The sequence below is a fragment of the Oreochromis aureus genome, unplaced genomic scaffold (genome assembly GCF_013358895.1).
Source record: "Oreochromis aureus strain Israel breed Guangdong unplaced genomic scaffold, ZZ_aureus HiC_scaffold_51, whole genome shotgun sequence".
Taxonomy (NCBI): Eukaryota; Metazoa; Chordata; class Actinopteri; order Cichliformes; family Cichlidae; genus Oreochromis; species Oreochromis aureus.
The window spans coordinates 53,248-70,426 of NW_024108949.1; the positions used below are offsets into that span (position 1 = coordinate 53,248).

General features: G+C 41.2%; 1 long non-coding RNA gene across 2 annotated transcripts; it reads left to right on the forward strand.

The window, feature by feature from the left end:
* Positions 1–5,210: 5,210 nt before the first annotated feature.
* Positions 5,211–11,914, forward strand: LOC120437092. 2 transcript variants are annotated; one of them, XR_005610822.1, is made up of 4 exons: positions 5,211–5,262; positions 6,875–7,558; positions 7,837–7,966; positions 11,817–11,914. It is a non-coding gene; the product is annotated as an uncharacterized LOC120437092 (long non-coding RNA). The 2 variants fall into 2 exon arrangements; XR_005610823.1 differs by lacking the exon at positions 11,817–11,914 and adding an exon at positions 8,637–8,656.
* Positions 11,915–17,179: the final 5,265 nt, after the last annotated feature.

Sequence of the window (17,179 nt, forward strand, 5' to 3'; positions counted from 1 at the left end):
AAACAATAAGTAAAACAGGCTGATCTAAAGTATGATTAAAGTTCAGCCTGATTAATATAAATGTTACTGACAGTTGCAAATATATTGGAAAACCAAAATACTTACTGATGTCTTTCTGTCCAACAGCAGGAGTGCTGGTCCCGAGCCTCAAAGACAGTAAGAAGCAAGCAGAGGAGAAAAACAGAACATTTTTCAGAAACTGATTTGATCCTTAATGGCTGTGCAATCATTATAACTTACAACACAGAAGGTCAATGTAGACCCCATACAACCAAATTAGACTAACACATATAGTATTAAAAACACCATCTACTACTGTGTCTGAATGTGTGGTATTGGCACTGTCAGTTTAGGCCTAAAGAGACATGTAAATAAAATGGTAAATGGCCTGTATTTATATAGCGCCTTACTAGTCCCTAAGGACCCCAAAGCGCTTTACATATCCAGTCATTCACCCATTCACGCACACATTCACACACTGGTGATGGCAAGCTACGTTAGTAGCCACAGCCACCCTGGGCGTACTGACAGAGGCGAGGCTGCGGACACTGGCGCCACCGGGCCTCTGACCACCACCAGTAGGCAGCGGGTGAAGTGTCTTGCCCAAGGACACAACGACCGAGACTGTCAAGCTGGGGCTCGAACCGGCAACCTTCCGATTACAAGGCGAACTCCCAACTCTTGAGCCACGATCGCCCCATGTGTTTAAAAAAAGACCACCTAATTTAAATATAATCATTACATGCTTGTTAAAAGTTAACTTCCAATATATAAAGTTTCTAATAAGCAAAATGACCAGATCTAACATATGGCAGGGTTTATATGTAACATAATGTTTCTTATGATTCAACTGTGGAATTCCTTAGAAGGACAAGCTATATTACTTTATTCTCAACTATAAAGCCAACCTAGACTTTAACCATTTAACAGGCCACTAACCTGGATTATAGCTTTCACAACAAAACTTGTTTTTAAACACATTTTTTAACAAAATAAATACTATTGTTATTATTATTATTATTATTATTATTATTTAAAATGTAATTAAACAGAAAAGTCGGTTAAATATAAAAGCAGTTTGCTTATGTTGTTAAAGAAAGGCTAGATTTGACATTAATAGATGCCACACATGGGCAAAAGCTGACACAAAGCACTGGAAAAAAAAATAGACGTCTCCGAAAACGTCGGAGCATTTTTGCAAATATGTGATGTCTTGATAAATCGAGCAGATATTTGAACTTTACACAGCTACATTCTCGCCTGAAAATATCTTAAAAGTTTATTTTGTGAGCCAGAAAAAGTAATATTTAAAAGATAGCTGACCGGGAGGTCAAGGCTCGATAGAGCCGGCGAGCACAGCTAACTCCTGGCATATCGTTTTCAACCCCCCTGCGGTCTACTGCTACTCAGGTTAAACATGATATATCTAGTTAGTTAGTTAGTTAGTTAGTTATGGCTATGGATTGAAAATACCCCCCACACCCCACCCCTAACGGCTGCACCTCCCGAAGAATTTTGTCTGGGCTCTTCTCTCACTTTTTTTATTTCAAACAATCAACAGAAAATTTCACAGACATAGTTTTATGTAAGGTTTTTAAGGCTGTGGTGTTAATTTTTAAGTAACATGAGCCCAGCGGTAGCAGCAACGCTAGGCTAACACTAACTAGCTAGCAAGATTATAAACCTGGTGCTAAACTAAGAGAAGCCACAAAATCAGTTTGAATAAGAGTAAACATTTACTCACCAAGTCAGTGTATCAGGTAAAGATCCACAGCAATGACAACAATAATATCTTGAGCTGAGCTTCTCCAGGTTTGCTCAACATATTCCATAACAAATGCGGACTGATCCGAGAGGAGGAGGAGGTGGTAGTCACGTGGCATTTTCAAAACACATCTTTCATCCTTCCGCACTGAGAAGCAAAACTTCCAGCTTACTTAGTTTTTCTAAGTTAAGACAACTTAAATAAATGGAGTTTATCAGCGTTTTGCATAAAAAGTACTGGTAACTTATTTAAATTGAGTTCTAATAACAAATTGATAAAAATTGAGTTCAGCCTACTTAATGTTTTTAAATAAACACAGTATTAGATTTTACAGTGTAGGTTTGCTACCTCCATTATAAGAAACAAACTTGAGCCTGGGGTAATGGTTGCTGTAAATCTGGCTGAATGCATTTGTACTCTTGTACAGTATAACTGGGCTCTTGTGTTAGCGAGGACAGAGGTTTAGTGAGATGTTGCAGTAGTGGGTTGGGAGATATTATTTGATTCATATTTCATATTTCCACTGTAAGCTATTGAGTTTAAATTAATGTACTGACTTGGCAGTATAAATATGCTTTCTAAATTGAACAGTATGCTATAACCCACATAAAACGCTGACAAAACAATGAAAGTCAGCTGAATGGAGCTTTGTTTGTACTCTACAGTGGCTTGCAAAAGTATTCAGCCCCCTTGAACTTTTCCACATTTTGTCACATTACAGCCACAAACATGAATCAATTTTATTGGAATTCCAGGTGAAAGACCAACACAAAGTGGTGTACACGTGAGAAGTGGAACGAAAATCATACATGATTCCAAACATTTTTTACAAATAAATAACTGCAAAGTGGGGTGGGCGTAATTATTCAGCCCCCTTTGGTCTGAGTGCAGTCAGTTGCCCATAGACATTGCCTGATGAGTGCTAATGACTAAATAGAGTGCACCTGTGTGTAATCTAATGTCAGTACAAATACCGCTGCTCTGTGAGGGCCTCAGAGGTTGTCTAAGAGAATATTGGGAGCAACAACACCATGAAGTCCAAAGAACACACCAGACAGGTCAGGGATAAAGTTATTGAGAAATTTAAAGCAGGCTTAGGCTACAAAAAGATGTACTGTGTAATAATATTCAACATTGCTGTCAATACATTTTTCAAAAAATGCCTCTCTGTGCAAAATGGGTTTAAACACATAAACAGCTGTGGGATCCTGTTTGTCCGTGATTTGAACAGGGGAACAAATTACGGCAGGATCAGCCTGATATTATTTGTATCCCACTGTAACTTTACTGCAATAAAGAGCTAACATGTCCAAAATGTCAGGAGTAGTTATTACAAGAAGTGTTTGTGAACTAAAAATCAACATTGTTGGATACTGTTTGTCCGTGATTTGGAGAGCCCAGCGCTGCTCCCGACGCAGGGAAACTAATTTTGCAGGGGAGACCTACCTTGGCACTTGTGCAGGTGAAGCCAAAGGGAAGATATGCTTCACCATATTTTCTAGTCTTTGGCTTGGAAGGAAGTTGGTTTGGAGACATATTTGGCGATGCTTCATCTCCTGCTTTATGTTTATGTGGGAGCCCCGTCAAAACCTGTCCACAGTGTCCAAGCGCTTTTTTTTTTTTTTTTTCGCTTTTCATACCGCCCCCTGCAATGGCTCTGCGCCCCCCCTAGGGGGCGGGCCCCACACTTTGGGAACCTCTGTAGTACATTAACATCAGTGACATAGTGCACACATTATGATCGATTGACCTCGTTAAAAAGCCAGTATTATTAAGGTTACTGCAGTAATACATGCATACAGTACATCGGCGTAACTTTGTGCTGAACATTGGGGGTCAAGATCTCTGTCTAAATAAACAAATAAATCTGGGTAAATTCCCAGATGATTAAACATGCAACTATTTTGCTGGCAATAACTGAAAAGAGTAAAGAAAATCAACAGCCTATTTATGCAAAATATTTCATGATTTTATTGGGGAGGGGGGGGCGTATATTGGTTGGGTCTAATTATTGGGGGGGTCATAACCCCCTAAGCCCCTAAATTATGCCCTGATACAGTATACTTCTTTTTACGAGGTTTTATTACTGGGGTACAGTTTGATTTTGCATCAATAACCTGAGATCTTTTAGATCACGAGGGTTTGAGAGCATCCTCCTGTAACCATGGTTACTTCCTGTCAGAAGTAGACCATGTGAGAGGAGAAATGGAGAGCGACCGTCCTGCAGCTTGACAACACTCTGAGCAGCTGCATGATTTCATGTTTACAGCCTGTCACCCTGGTGTTTTTGATAACTTCATCATGATTGATACATTTATTTGTCAATTTGACCTACACGGGAAAACGGACGTGTGACAATTAGGGTAGTAATTGTCACCTAATCCTTATGATTAGGATGGCTTGATCAGACAGATGTTCATCTTCACAGTAGAGTTGGATGTCTCGAGACCGGTCTCGAGACCACTTTTATGTGGTCTTGGTCTTGTCTTGGTCTCACTGTCTCGGTCTTGCTGTCTCAGATCGACATAGTGGTCGGGAGATTTGGAGTCAACAGTATCCATGACACACAACGTAACTTTCAATAATGTGTCATGCGCAAAAGCATCAGCTCTAAGAGCCGTGCTTAGAGAGCGCTTTGTAGTGAATCGGACGAGTCGACTCCCATTGAGCGAGAGCCGGCTCCTCACTTAATTTCCTTTGGCTGCTCAGCTCTCACACAGTGGCTCAGCTGTGCTCCAATCCCTCCATATTGTGGCCAATCACATGCCAGGATATAGGATAATATCATTATGTGAAAAACAGAGAGGGTGAGACGTGCATCGCAAAAACACATAAATATGCCTGACACCCGTAAACGAAACAGCATCTGGCTGCAGTTTAAAGACTTTTTTGTCTCTGTCTCGTCTCGACTTTGTCTTGGTCTTGACTCGGTCTGTCTTGGTCTTGTCTTGGTCTTGGTTTAGGCGGTCTTGACTACAAGTCTATTGAAGAATTGGCTGTGTCCGTGGCAATTGCATGTCTTATTCCACGCAAACTGCATTAGGAATTATATTTGAACAAGGCTGTCTAATTTATCCTAATTAAATCTTTAACCTGGAGGTATTGAAGAGTAATCGGTGTGCTTTTGCTGGCTCACCTGTGTCATCAGATAGATGCAGTACTGCTGTGTCTCCAGTGAGATTCACTGCTCCTTTAGACGACTGTTTCTTGACTAACTTCTGGTGGTTTTGCACACCATAAGTGACTTTGTGCCACAAAATGGACTGATTTTAAAATGACTTGAAGTCATATTGAATGCTGTGGCTCTCTACTGCTGTCCTGTCCAATGGCTTTTTTTAATTGGAGCATTTGTTAATTCTTCTCATCTAGAAAGAAGCAGACGAATGTTTATTCCAGCACCTGCAGTGAAAACATAGCACAGGCAAAACACAGAGACTTTCTGCTGGGGCAGTATGAGTACAGACAGACCCAAACGGAATATCATCAGAAAAAGATATGTAAGTAAAATGTCTTTCCTCTTTAAAGTGTACGTGCAGCATATGTGGCCTCGTCCTGATTACTTTTTTGTTTCAGATCATCAAAGAATTTTAATATTAGACAAAGATAATATAAGTAAATCCGAAATGCAGTTTTAAATAATAATTTGATTTATTAATGGAGGAAAAAGTCATTGCACCTGAAACCTAAACATTGGTTGTGCCATCCTCAGCAGCAAGAACTGCAATCAGGTCTGAGGCAATGGTTACATTCACACTGCAGGCGGCGCATCAAATCCGACTTTTGACCCTATGCGACCCATATCCGATCATGGTATGACAGTGTGAACGGCACAAATCCGATATTTTCAAATCCGATCTGGGTCACTTTACGTATGTGGTACTGAATCCGATACATATCCGATGTTTTAGAAAGCGACTGCTGTGTGAACGGTCATGTCGCATTAAATCCGTCTTTTACGTCACTGACACGAGACAGACGCCAATTATCAGCGCCGGAGAAGACATCGCGAACGCTTCCTGGCCATCCAGTGTAGATGTTAGTGAAACTGTTGGGAAGACAACGTTGGAGAAAGCGTGAACATTTTATTTGTACTGTATAATCTGCAGATTCTGACAGAAATCTGCAGATTATCCTTTGAAGCACCGCTCCTCTAAAACAGCAATAAGGATCATTATTAGGTTATTTACATTATTATGTAAATAACAAAATAACTTAAAGCAAAAATTGGGAAACGTAAAGTCCGAAGTCTTTATATTAAGGGCCAACAGTCAAACAATACTGTTTGCTCTGGGTCTAAACAGAGCACGTTGTGTGTGACATCTGCTTTTGCGCATGCGGGCCGCTTTGAGCGTTCACACTAGAGCGCGTTTGCTGGCGCTTTTTTATTTGTAGTGTGAACAAGCAGACAAAAAATCTGATTTGATCAAAAATCGGAATTGAACATTAAGACCTGCAGTGTGAACGTAGACAATGAGTCTTTTCACATGGCTGTGGAAGGATTGTGGGCCTCTTCACTGGAGGGCTTTTTCGGCATGAACGCCCTGTTTAAGGTCATACCAAGCATCTCAATTTGATTTAAGGCCACTTTCTGAGCTTTTCAGAGGTAGACTTGCTGGTATGTTCAGATTATCGGATTCTCACCCCAACCAATCACAGCAGATGGCCCCGCCCTCCCTGAGCCTGGTTCTGCTGGAGGTTTCTTCCTGTTAAAAGGGAGTTTTTCCTTCCCACTGTCGCCAAAGTGCTTGTTCATAGGGGGTCATATGATTGTTGGGTTTTTCTCTGTATGTATTATTGTAGGATCTACTGTACAATATAAAGCACCTTGAGGCGACTGTTGTTGTGATTTGGTGCTATATAAATAAAACTGAATTGAAAAGTGTATTTAAGTAAATCCCCACATAACTCAGTTTCAGACTAGTCAGAGAAGTCACTGTTGGCAGAATGTTCCCCACTGGCCAAGTATGTTTCAGATTTCAGGATGGTTCATCAAACATTTCACTTGTACCTGTAACATCAAAACGTTTTAGTAAACAGATAAAATAAAAATTGTGTTGATGCCCCAAACTATGTGGAACTAAATGTGAAGACACTGTTTTTGTGGTGTAGGACATCAGTGACGGGATGCCGTGGTGTGAAGAACGTCTGGTCCGCAAAGTTCTCTTCCTTTCTCTCAGGGAATTCAGAGACAAACACCGTGCTGCACACATTCACTCACACAAGTGTCCACATAAACGCAAGTCAAAAATACACACTCACATGCTCTGCAAAAGACACTGACAAAACCTAATACACACAAGAAAACACAAGCAAGAAAAAACATGCGCACACAACAACAAAGACTCACATGCAGACCACTTAATACATCCACACAGGAGAACACACATACTGCACAAAACATGCACGTTTCAAAGCGCCTACACACTGAACACACAAACAAACGGCAGACAACTGACTTGACTCGGGTCTCGCAATCTCCAGACAGTAAATCTACTCGGATACTACGGAACACACAAACTCAGACGAAAATGTGTAAAAGCAAAGTTGCACACACTCTGCAGCGTACTTGCACGGACCAGAAGAGGTCTTCCACCAGGACACTGCGCTCAAATAAAACACAAAACACGCTGTCGCTGCGGAACTCAAAATACACAAAACCTGCAAAACATACACACACTGCTCAGCACACACACTCACTGAACAGCATGTGCAGATCTAAGAACACAAAGACGCCACTGAGAGCTGCTCTCTCAGCCAGGACTCTGAGGTCGCACACCCCAACAAGTGTCTGTGGTGAGTAACACAACAGGCGTATGACTCTAACACTGCAAATACGTTTGCTTCTGCAGGATTGTTTACTAAACCTGTAAAAAGCACGCATGTGTATCTAATATTGTTTTTTTGGGTTATTTGGAGTCTCGCTGGAAGTAAACACACCATTTTGGTCCCAAATTTTAGCCACGACTAGCAGCACGATTGTCTAGGTCATCACGTGTTATTACTTTGATTGTCATGACACTGTGGGTGGAGGTCAGTTCTCACACAGCTGGGCTTGTGCCTGTTCTCTTAAGGCTCTGTAGTTAACACTATGATCAAGCATCGGGCAGCTGGTCCAAAATGGAGTTGGTCCTTACAGACGCGACCTCGACAACGCCATCCTACCAGCAATCGTGGTGATGAAGATGATTGTGCCAAAAACAGGTAGGCACAAGTGTGTTTTTGTGTGTGTTGTGATTATTCCTGTGATGGACAAAATGCTCGTACTGTCATACAGCAGTGCTTCTCAAACTTGTCATGTTCCGACATCAGAAGCTGATTTTTAAACAAAATCACATCCAAAGAGGTTTGAATAGATTTTAATAAACACCGTGTTGCCAAAAGTATACACTCATCTGCCTTCGCATGACATGCATATCAACTCCAGTGATGCTATATCACTCACTGAACGTGAGTTGGTGCAACAGATGAATATTTATTTCTACTTTGTGATTTGCTCCCAAGTATGTGTTCAACAACACAACCGTTTCTAAAACTAATCCTCTCATTGTGTTTCATCAAGAAAATGAAATTCACTTTGAGAACCTCCAAAAGCGTTTTGTGGGAGAAACTTTTCGTCACTCATCCAAGTGACTTCTTCAGTCTCAGCTGACTGCGGGTTTCCACAATCTTATAAACAGGACATTTGCATAATGACTGAAACCAGCCCACTGAAGGAACAATGGGCTGGGAGGTCAGTTCCTTAACTTTGAGAACTAAATTCATTTAAAGTCTCTGTCATCACTGAACTGTGGCTTACTAGATATTAAGATTAAATGTTTGTTGCATTATTAATAAATGCACTGAGCTCAGTTGACTTGATGTATGTATGCAGACCACGGCTGCACGCACAGAAAAGTTTGCTCAGTCCCCACCCAGCTCTCCAGGACCATTAGTGCTGATGACGCCGGCACAGAGTACCCACTCCCACAGCCTGGCTGTAGTCACCTGTCTGACCAAACGTCGCCCTAAGACTGAGGACTTTTTGTCTTTTCTCTGTTTAAGAGGTAAGCTGAAAACACGGAAGCTGCTCATACGTGACCAGGCTGTGCACAGGGGTGGCTGTAGCTCAGGATGTCATCTACTAATTGGACGATGGGTTGTTCGAACTCTCAGAGCCTAGTAGTATATTTGTGTCTCTGTATCATCCACTTTGGTTTTTCTGTGGTTTCCAAGCCTTTTGATGTTGCTGAGGGGCCAGGATTCACCTTTTGAGAATGTAGATCTGACTGCTCCTAAGCTCTTTGGTAACTCTCTGATGGGTTTATTTTGGTATTCAATTAAGATGGGCTGTGTGTGGCAGCTTGTGGGTGTTAATTGTATCTGTTGACATTCCCTCTGTGAACCCTCTTTCATTAGCTTAAGCCATCAACAAAGAGTGTAACCTCATTTCTTGTCAGTGGTGCCAAATAAATCAGTGCAAGGGAATATAGCTGCTTCTAGGCAAGGATTCCCATTTTCCCCTCATTTGGGCTGGGCCTTGTAATTACAGCATGAATGTTTGATACTTCTGCTTCTATTCATTACACATTAATCACATAAATATTGTATATTATTCATATAATCATCATATAAATAATACGCAGATATGTTACTTGAATAATTACCATCATGAGAGAAAGTGAGGAAAAAACTGAGACTAAGCTCTATTCACTCATATCAGCAGAGAGAGAGGGCACACTGCCAGTTTTCAGCTCTCTCTGCTTCCTCGTCTTTTTCCACACTTTTAACAGAAAAATCCGCTACTCACATAATTTGCCAACATACAGAATATATTCTAATTTATTGCGAGCAACACAACCTGATGTTGTTGCAGTTGTAGTAATTTCCAGCCTATCCTTGGTTTGTCCTGCCTTTGCCGCTCCGCCGAGTTCCCTGTTTGACATTTTAAAAAATGGATGCAGGAAATGAAATTGTTTTAAAACTTTTATCCGGCCTGTACAGCTCATCTACTAACTGGAGGGTTGATGGTCCGATCCCTGGCTGCTCCGGCCTGCATGCCAAATACCCTTGGACAAGATACTAACCCCAAGTTTCCCTCTGATGGATTTATCAGAGAATGTCATCACATGTCTCATGTGATGATCACAACAGCTGGTATTCATGCACATAGCACATGTTGAGCATGAGTGCTGGATAGAGCTGGGCGATATAAGATTTTTTCATATCACGATATGTTTTTTTCATCTCAGGCGATAACGATATATATCACGATATAAGCCAAATAACTATATTTGTAAGATTTAAATGTGCCATTGCTCACAAGTAAAATGTGAAATAATTAGCAGCTTGTTTTAATTAAAATATTTATTTCCCATAATAAGTTCAACAGGGTAGATGTACTTAAGGAACATGAGACTTCAGTTTCAGATAAAGGCAAATATTGTAAACTACACAAAAAGGCAGCCGCTAAAGCGTTTAAGTTTCAAAATAGAACAAACAAAACAGACTAAATTGTCAATTCCACTTAGAAACAAAATTTTAATTCTAAAAATAAATCTTAGGTCGTTTTACAGAAGAACAGACAAAATTGACTAACTTTTGTCAATATCAAATAAACTGAGAACTAAAAGGAAATTCTCAGGCTACGTCCCACACGCATATCGGTATTTTTGAAAACGGAGATTTTCCGTTTTCGTTTTAAATAATCCGTCCACACGTAAACGCAGAAATGAAGGAAAACGCTGCTAGGAACATGCCAAAGCAACAGGTGGCGATATATTCCTAACCGTGTAGAAATGTTGGCCAATCAGAAGTCTAGAAGCCTCGGTAGGAAATAGTAAACAAAGATGGGGCATAGAAACAGAACCGAGTCGTATGTGTGGAGGGACAGTAACTGTGTGTGTATATGTAAGCATTTAAACACTGCAGAGAGGACAATTAACAGTAACAGTATTGTAGAAATTCATTTCACCGAAACAATAACGTGGCGCACAGTGTGGCGTCAAAAGGCGCACACCTTTGACGCTGCGTTTTCTCCGTTTTTCTTGTCCACACGTAAATGCAAAACGGAGTTTTCGAAAATATCCACCCTGGCAGGCGTTTTTAGAAATCTCCGTTTCAGTGACTGAAAAGCGCCGTTTACGTGTGGACGAAAGGTGCAAACGCATAGAAAAATCTGCGTTTTCAAAAATACCCGGTGCGTGTGGACGTAGCATCAATCTCTCCTTGTTGTATAGCTTAGCTTTTCAAACAGTTTTAACAGTTACTTTAGTCTGACAAAAGCCGAATGACGAATTAGCGCTTTCAGTCAGAGATTGAGCATGCACCGCTTTATTGTATTTCCAGACTTGCTTTCGCACAATTTACAGTGCGCACTACTCTGTTTTTGTCAGACTTGAAATAGCCGAAATACCTTCACACTCTGGGAACTTCTGTGGCCCTTCCGTTTGACAAGATCTCCGGCATTGGAACCATCATCTGTTTTTCTTGGTAACCTTATCGCTCACGCTCTCGGTTGATTTTTTCTGTAGTCGGCAAACTCACTTCCTTCATTACCTGGGCGGCCCGGCTGCAAAAAAAACACATGTGCGCCTTGGCACTTGTGCTGTACGTAACAAGTCATGTGACGTGACGCTGCGGCTGTGATTGGTTCGGCTCTGCGCTACTTAATTTGGATTGGCTGTTCTTTTTTTTTTTTTTTTTTAAGAGGACAAGAGAGATGAGGTCTATCGCAATAGTTTAATTTTTCTATCGAGAAAAGTTATTTCATAATACATATCGTTATCGTTTTATCGCCCAGCTCTAGTGCTGGAAGAGATGTTACATTATGTTGCTAAAGCAGTTAGTGGAACATCAGTCTCACTGTTAAGTGTAACAGTGAAGTTAGCTCGTAGTTGTTTAGACTGCGTTGATAGCCCAGAGTCAGGCTGTACAGTGTTTCTCGGAGCATTTTTTTTGCCTCTTTAAACTGTTTTGGTGAAGTAGCTTTAACTCTGTGAGAGACTACAGAGATTACAAATAAAAAGGGACATGACACGCACACTCGATGATGACATTTCCTCTTTCACTTCAGGTTCAGCAGCATTGCCACACAACATGGCATTCTTAACAAGTAAGCGAGACAGGGAGCCAGGTGACAGTCAGCATTTGCCTTCCTGTCACAAGGCCACAACTGAGAGAGAAGAAAATCAGGATGTTATGTAGAAGAACAGGTACTCGCCTGCTGGGAATGTTTTTGTAAACTATTGCATCTTTCTTTGCACGTATATTATTCCTCCTTAAACTCTAGCTGCTATTTGAAATGATAGTTTCACTTCCTGTACCTGTCCTGCAGTGCACAGAGACTCCAGGTCTCTGAGGAGGAGGCCTGCCAGCCCTGCTGTGGTCAGGTCCACCTGCCCTTTAACAGCTCGAACACAGAAAAGGATGGACAGGGATGAAAGAGAAGGAAGCAACAGAAGAAGGAAGTGGAGGAGGACAGGCGAGAGGGGCTCAGATACACCTCCTGAGACCTTGCCAGCACTTACTTCATGTCAAGAGGGCTAACAAGGTCTGGTCATGCTTTACTACACGTTTGCTTGTGTGAAAAGTGTGTTGTTGTATCATCGGCATGGAAACCAAACACTAATAAACATACACGTCCTGTTAACACTCGGGGTTGTTCCTTTCGGGCCTTGTCAACAGTTTTAACTAAGTTCAATGACAAGAGTAAAGGTCTTGGACACATTGTGCATGTCAGTATCACATGATGGTGGCTGAAGAGGACTACTGACTGGAGTGTGTGTGGATTAATAAAGCTCCTCTTTGACACTCGCATCACTGCTTTCAATGCTGCCAAACAGCTAAAACAGTCACAGTGACATTTTACAAAACTTGACAAATGCAATATTAAATACAAATGCTGTCGCCTCTCTGATGACATCTAGAGCTAAAGTTAAAGTTGCTGGTGAGTGATACAAACAGTCCAAACACTGGGCCTGCAGCATAGAAACGAAGATATGAATCAGCTTCAGTGTACACAAATGATGTATTTATTTGTTTGTTTGTTTTGCTTTTTGTTTGTTGTTATCATACACCAACATGGCATTATTTTTGTGCACAATGGAATGAGTAAAATTTGGTGTTAGTGTTTGTATATTTTTGCTACAGCTTATATGTCAAAGGCAATCGGAGTAGTTTTTCACCCGTGTGTGTGTGCACCCTTTTGGATTTGAGATTAGCATTTGTTAAAAAAAAAATCCCCAAGACAGACTGTGGAGGTTTTGGTGGGTGTTACTGCCCCAGCAGGGCCTCCTCCTGAAGTTGCCTCTGTGGGCGTGCCCTACCAGCTCTCCGTCCTTCGTGCCACCTTAGCGTCCTCCCCATTGTCACAGATGTTGAATAATTCTCCCAGACGCTCTGATTTCCTCCCACAATCCAAGGACATCAGTGTTAGTTTGATGGAATTACGATCACTAATTAATGTAAATTGTCGATAGGATGGATGTTTTTTCTCCATGGGTTAGTCCTCCGATGGACGTGGTAACTATCTGTTGTGTACCCCCATAGTTGGCTATAGTTGGATCAGCACTTAAAATAAATGGACTGAGACACAGGAATCCCAAACACTGAAGGTATCTACCTACAGGTAGTGGTGACACCTACTTTCATTATCTTATACACTGATCTCTCATAAACAAAAAACAGTCCAGAAAGTGACTAAAACTTTAAAAATTTAAGTGAGTTAATGTAATGAATGATGAGACTGAAATCCTCTCACCTTGTCTGTGTGTGTGAACGTATTTAGTTTTAATCTCTGGGCTGTATGTCATCACAGCGATGCCAACACTAAAGTCATGTGATGATGGCGTTGTTCCTTTGGATGCGTCGTTGACTTCATATATTCCCAAATGCATTTAAACAAAAATTGCATGGTTACTGTGCTTACCAAAACATCTAAGCATCATAAACCAGGGTGATGCTAACTTCAGGACTACAAAAATGATTATCCACAGAAGTATGCAGACTATCACAATTTCTTTCTGTTGCAGGTTGCCATGGTAACTAAAATCTCTGAGCAAAGAACCTCCTGTGTAGCGTCAGTCATTCCTTTAACGAGAGAACTGGTGTTGGTAACAAACAAGGCACAAGGCCAAGCAATACATACAAATCAAGGTGCCATCCCAAAAGCAGAGCCCAGGAAAGCAGCAACAGGTACCACCCCTACATCACAACCACCATCGGGCTAACAATCAGCACCTTCACCACCCAACACTTTCTAAATACTATAGCATCCACACGACCTTCAGTATTCTCCACAATTCAGGAAGAAATTCATACCAAACTCCTTGTTTAAATAAACGTTCAGTTTATAGACGGCTGAATGAGAACCCTGTGGTCCTGAGGTTATCCAGACGGAGGAGAGGCCTTCCACCAGACACCAGTCCTGTCCTTCCGAATCGGGTTCCTTGGACAAAAACTCATCAAATGAGTGCCAGACATTTCAGGACAAAGATGCTCATGTCTCACAGGAGAGTAATATTTATGAGATTCAGCAGAAAGGGGACAATGCTAGAGAGGATTATGTGAACATGTGTAAACACTCTGATAACCACGATATGAAAGTTGTAGAAAAAGATACGGGCATGTTGGAGATGTGAAACTTGAGAGGGAGAAGGAAAACTGCCTGTGGCAAACACAGCTGCTTTGGAGGCCTCTGATCAAAGGGAAAGCCTTACTAATGTCAGCACTAGCTATAACCTCATGACTGCTAGTGAGGTTGTATGGAAACACCGAGAGAGAAAACGCTCCAAAACATCAGAACACTACAATCTTAAAGCCACCTACCAGGGCTAATGGGTCCAGGGCTGCTGCCACTAGGACTAGTGTAACTACAGCTGCTATTAACTCAGTTACATCTGACCCACCAGCCAATTCCTTTTCCAGGCACAGTGCCAAGGGTACTAATAACAGCAAGAAAATTAAGAAGAGTAGTTTACGAGCCGGCACCAGCAGTGCCCATGAATCCAAAAGTGCTACAAAACGATCTTCAATGAGCACCACAAAGGACACATGCAAGGATGGTGCACTTACTATCAGTCACTGTAGCACTGCCAAAGAGGGGCTTCTCCAGGCCAAGCCTACTACCTCAGCCATCAAGACCAGGTTCAGCTCTAGAATCCTTCTAAAGCATTAATTTTTAAACAGTATCCAAACATGAATACACTCACTGTTATGTATACTAAGATTTTATGATGACAAGTACAGAAATGTTTTTAAAAGCTTTTATTGTGTTGAATAGTGGCAGAGCGCCCTATGACAGCTGGGATAGGCTCCAGCGCCCCCCGCGACCCTGAAAAGGATAAGCGGAAGCAAATGGATGGATAGTGGCAGAGCGTGATGACGGGTTTCCTTGTTAGACAGTACATGTTCTGTACTGTTGTCATTGCTGAAGATAAAATAAACTGGAAGTCATGATACTGGCTGATGCACTATAAAGTGGATTGTATATTGGTAACACAGAAGTGGTAAAGGTTAAAAGCTGCTAGGTTTCAGTTTATTCATTGTTTGCTTTTTGTTTGTTTATTTTCTTCTTGCTTGCTAATTCTCTTACTGTATCTTGGAAAAGAATAAATAAAAGTATTAGCACATTATGGTAAATGGACTACTCAATGTGAGCTGTCAAAGCACTTTTTCTACACGTTTCATTTACCCAGTCATGCACAATACCTTTATTTACATAACAATCGCACACACTTTGATGGGAGATCCATGAGGGGACCTCGGTGTTCATTATCTTCTTGAAGGATACTTTGACACATGGACAGGTGGAGCCAGGCATCAAGCCGCCGACCTGGTAGACCACCAGCTCTGCCACGGAGCCACAGCCACCAGAACGTCAACATTTTGTTTGAACAGCTACAGTAGTTGGTCTCCTCAGCTCCCAGCTGCCCACAGGCTTCTGTCCTAACATTTCTGAAACGTGTTGCTAACTTGAAATTTATGTATTCAAAATAATAAATAGTTTTAAAATTGAAGCTTTAACATTTGACATTTTAATACTACTGCTACATTTTGACCCAAGACATTAGTTTGTTGTACTACATAATGTGTCGTTTAATCAGTCTACATATTTTATCTGCATTACCAATAATAACTTTTGCACTATTTTAGGACCATAATAAACGTTTCAGCGTGCTAACATAATTTACTAATGCAAGAATGTAAAGAATGCAATAAAGGCACCACTGCTGCATCAAGCAAAGTGCAGCATGACCCTGGGTGTTTGCTACCCAGGGATCAAACCCTCTGTGGGGCAAGTGTTGCCATCTTGGAGGATGGAGCTTGGTCCCAGACGATGGAAACACAAGATTTCCACTGATATCTTTCTTGAGTGAGATTAATGACAAGCCTCATTTTTCCAGTAAGGACTATGCTACCCTGCATTATTACGCTGCCTCCACCAAAAGCTGTTGTTCTCCGAGCCTTCCTCACACTTTGACCGTATGATCAAACTGCCATAGGCAGAATCTGGACTCCTTGCTGACAGACTGTTCCTCCACATGTTCATATCCCAGTACACATGTTACTGACACCAGCACAGACAAGTCAAGCTCACATGTATTAGAATTGCTCATTTGGAAAATCATCGGCTGCAGGATTAGTGAAGCTGAAGCAAACACTGATATTACAGCTGTAACTGTGTATCTTGATGTGTATCTTGAAAGTGGTTGATAAATAAAATAAACATTTAAATACATAAGATGTTCAAATTGTTATACTCTGGACCAGTTTGAGGGGTTTTCCTGCTTTCTTCTTCTCACACAGTCAATTTTATAATCTTTTCTCTTTCTCAGCTGGATGATGGGTCTGTGACTCCACTTATAGGCAGAGTTTCCCTTTTCTGGGTTTGGAAGCACCTGTTATATATTACCTCATCAATCTTGGATTCACGGTTACAAAAAGCTGGTACCCAGTTTGTTATGTTAACCCAGGCTTTTCCCTGTATGATGTTTGCTTGAAAGGGCTGGTGTGACAACAGCTGACCAATCTAAAAGAGCGTCTCACAGTTCATAACACTTTTCTTTCACAGAAAACGATTCCTCTGAGTGTCACCTGTAAAGAACAAAAAGAAATATACCAGTAAAACACCACAGGTTTATTAAAAGGACGAGAGATGAATCGTTCATCTGGTGATTTAGCACACAGAGCAGCAAAATAAACACTTTAATTCCAGTTAATTATTTTATCACTGAGCGTGCTCTCAGTGCTGCTGTTTACTTTTAAGGTGATGGAAAGCTAAACTGTCCCACAGGCTGATAAAGAAAATGTGGAAATCACTTTAATTTGTCACAGATCAAAGTGAAAATAATGTGACTGACTGAACAGCTGCTCTGTGTGTCCTGTGTTGCAGTAGCTGCTTTTTCACCAGAGTAAAGAAGACAAGACAGCAGCTCA